Source organism: Rhipicephalus sanguineus, chromosome 9 (genome assembly GCF_013339695.2).
Source record: "Rhipicephalus sanguineus isolate Rsan-2018 chromosome 9, BIME_Rsan_1.4, whole genome shotgun sequence".
NCBI classification, from domain to species: domain Eukaryota; kingdom Metazoa; phylum Arthropoda; class Arachnida; order Ixodida; family Ixodidae; genus Rhipicephalus; species Rhipicephalus sanguineus.
In genome coordinates, this window is record NC_051184.2 from 139,061,896 (window position 1) to 139,065,641 (window position 3,746).

Below are 3,746 nucleotides of genomic sequence, written 5' to 3' on the forward strand. Positions count from 1 at the left end.
GAAGTTTGGACTGTTTGGCTGATCGGAAGAGGCGTTTTTTCTTGTTTCTTAGTTTCTGAAGTGTAAGTGAGAACCACGGCTTGTTTCGGTTTGCGGTGAACGTTATGTTTGGGATAAACTTCTCGACAAGAATGGCTAACTTATCTCTAAATATAATCCAATTCTCATCCACAGAGCGTGTATGGCTTATTCTCTTGAACTCAGGAAGAAAAGATACTAATTCATTATTGATGGCACTATAATTGCCCTTGTCGTAAAGACGGATTGTTTTGGTGACAAGATCGCGTTTTACAGGTCGAAACGAAAAAGCCGCATGGATTACCTTGTGGTCACTGACGGCACGCAGATATGTAATTGATGATAAGCTCTCTTGATGACTAGTTAGTATTAGATCTAAGATGCTGGAATTTCTCTCTGTAGCGCGCGTTGGTTGGGATACAATTTGGGTTAGACTGCAATTGAGGCAGAAATCTATGAAGTCTCTTGCAGGCTCACTGCCCACAGCTGCCGGAACGCTACTACTCCAATCTATTTGAGGAAAATTAAAATTGCCGAAAAGGAGTATCTCAGCTTGTGGATACTGTTTGCCAAGGTCACTCAGGTTATTGTTGAGCTTATATGCAAAACCTGGGTCACTGTTCGGGGGCCTATAACAAACGCCTACAAGGACAGTATGAGGGTGAGCACGGCAAACGACCCAAAGAATTTCAAGTTCAGAAGGATCAGTCCTTGCCACCGAGCACGATAACTGTTGGTGCACAGCGATCAGAACCCCGCCTCCACGTGCGCCTGTACGGTCCTTACGATAAAGTTGAAATCCAGGTAGGTGATCTAGCACTTCTACATCGGTTATATCATTTGTCAGCCAAGTCTCGGTTATCACCAATACGTTACTGCATGATGATAAAACAAGCTCAGAAAAAGTGATGCGTTTAGGAAAAAAACTGCGCGCGTTAGCAAAGACTACCGAAAGTGACAGGCCAGATTGAGGTGTGGGGGTGTGCCCGGCAGATTTGCGCCGAGGAAATTGCTACGATGCTTCCCTTACAGTTTGCGATTGCTCATCGTAGACGTAGCGCTTGTGACCCATTCGCAGTGTTTTGTAAGTGATGGAAAAAGGCAGCGACTTGGTTTTAGCAAAGGCAATCAATTGCCGACGGACGTTTTGTACACGACGTGAAAAGTCTTCACCAACACTAAAAGTGGTTCCTTTAAATTTCCGTCCATTAGAAAGAATCTCTCAGTTTGTTTTATGGAATGCGAATTTAACTATTACAGGGCGATGGTGGTTAGTATCCTTGCGGCGACCCAGACGATGCGCGCGCTCAATTTCTTTCGGATAGATGGAAATACCCAGATGATCATGGCAGTGCTTGATGACGAGTTGTTCAACTTGGGCAAATGCTTCCGATCCAGTTGATTCAGGAAGGCCATAAAATATGAGGTTATTGCGCCGAGAATGATTCTCGGCGTCATGCACGCGCGCTTCAAGCTTGCGCAAAAGGTCACTCGCGCGAGCGGTGTCTCTTCTAAGCGCTTCCACATCAGTATGCAAGGAAATAATATTTTGACAGTGCCCTTCTAGATCAGTCAGGCGTCTACTGAGATCTGCTATAGATTTATCTGTTGATAACAAATGAGACTTAAGGTCCTGTACCTGACTGATTAATTCCGTCTGACCGGCAGACAATTTCTGCAGTTCAGTTAGTACAGCATTAGAAGTAGGACCCGGATTGCTTTCAATATCGCCCGACATCATCAACAAGGCACGAATCACACGAGAACACTCAAGTGCAGCAAGAACGCATCAGTGTGGGCTCGGCAGCTGAAACAGCAGGTAATTACTAGACTTCTTAGCGAAAAGACTGTAAGTTTTACTAACCTGCATGACAAGAGTGAAAGGATTAGCGGCCTGCGTTGTTACACAGCCGCCGAGCCCACACAGCGCCGCCGGCAAAGGCCGCTCTTTTGTAGTCGACACAGGCATCGATGCCGATGCTGATAGCGTCGACCAGGTTTTGTCGAGGACCATGTAGCTGACCGGTGGCGCCGGAAGGGATCCAGATCTGTTGCATTTGGTGAAGTCCAGTGGTTCCAAGTACGTTGTGGTTGATAAGCTTGTGTCGAAGACCAAGAGGGCGTGACAGGTAAACGTGCCACTTTCGCTGGAACGATGTTGATACTGCAACGGTGTGGTCAAAGAAGCTGGCAGGGAAACGAAAAGCAGTATGCGCAGGAATGCGCACTGAAACACCTGCATGATAAGAGTGAAAGGATTAGCGGTCTGCGTTGGTACACAGCCGCCGAGCCCACACAGTCGAGTACGAGAGTATTGGTCTGTGTACTCCCGTTTGCTCCTTGACTGAGCAGAAATTTGCTTTTAAAGTGGACTCTCGGCAACATGTGCTCACCGTAAGATTTTTTCTTGTGTCGTCGAAGCGTCGTGCGATAGAGCTTCGCTGTGTGGTATTATGCCTTTCTGTGTCGGTTGTTCCTTTGCCTCTCTTCAGTAATCGTTCAATGTGCTTAATGAACTCGCTTCAAGCCGTGCAGGTGGGGAGGGGAAGGTTTTGATTGACTTCTTCCTTCGGAAACGGAGTACTGTACAACTGCTAGTGGACACCAAATTAGACAGAAATTACATCAGCAGTTTCCCTAGCTAGCGAACTATGGAAAACAGGGGAATTTGACAGAGAAATTTTGTGTGCTCTGCGAATGTGCTATCCTAGCCTTTCTTACGCCGTGTAACCACGTAAGTAAACACCTTGCTGTTTGAACGAATTTTTGACTGGTCTATACAGCCTTGTCTTCAACGTGGGTAGCACGGGCCATGGTGTGGATCATATTAATCGTCGTGTGGCGTCGTCTTGCCACGATTCGTACAGTCGCACGAACGGCGTCGGCAAGTTGCGACACCACTAACTGAGACGAAGGTTCTAGTACCTCATAACCTATTGGAATGTAGGCTCTATACCTGATGTGGGAAAAGAAAGTTTATTTCCTCGTTGAGGAATTTATACACTGTTCCCTTTTTAAGACTCAGCAGGTAATATAGAAACATATTTATAGAATAAGGGCACGGGGATATAAGATACACGAGGGTAGCGCGCCGCGAATGTCTGGACAAAATAATAGAGTTTGAGAATTGGGGACCCAAGACGCTAGGCCCCCAAGCAGCGTTGGGCAGCCTGCTCTTGCGTTCGAATGATCAGCAGAGTTTGAGAATTGGGTCAACGCAGGCTGTGTTGGGTCAAGCGCATGGAGCGCCACGCGTGACAAAATTTAAAATCATGAGAGACGCGGGCCATACTGCGCCGTGGCGCACGCTGCGTCTGTGTCTTCTCGCTGGTGACCCAAGACGCCTTGGGGCCCCACGCTAGCTTTCAATAGAGAGTTTGAGAATTGGGGCCCCAAAGAGCTTGGGGACCCAAGAAGCTTGCGAGATGCCAGGGCGCATGTGCAGAACCCAAGCCACTCTTGGGCTCTTGCGCTCGCGTTGTCCCGATAAGCAAAAATTGAAAACTAGCGTGGGGCCCCAAGGCGTCTTGGGTCACCAGCGAGAAGACACACACGAAGCGCGGGCCACGGCGCAGTATGGCCCGCGTCTCGCATGATTTTAATTTCGTCACGTGTGGCGCTCCGTGCGCTTGACCCAACGCAGCCTACGTCCGGCCCAATTCTCAAACTCTGCTGATCATCCGAACGCAAGAGCAGGCTGCCCAACGCAGCTTGGGGGCCAAGCGTCT

General features: G+C 48.3%; 1 pseudogene; it reads right to left on the reverse strand.

Annotated features, from left to right (window-relative positions):
• Positions 1 to 854: 854 nt before the first annotated feature.
• LOC119404404 (uncharacterized) lies at positions 855 to 2,302 on the reverse strand (annotated as a pseudogene).
• Positions 2,303 to 3,746: the final 1,444 nt, after the last annotated feature.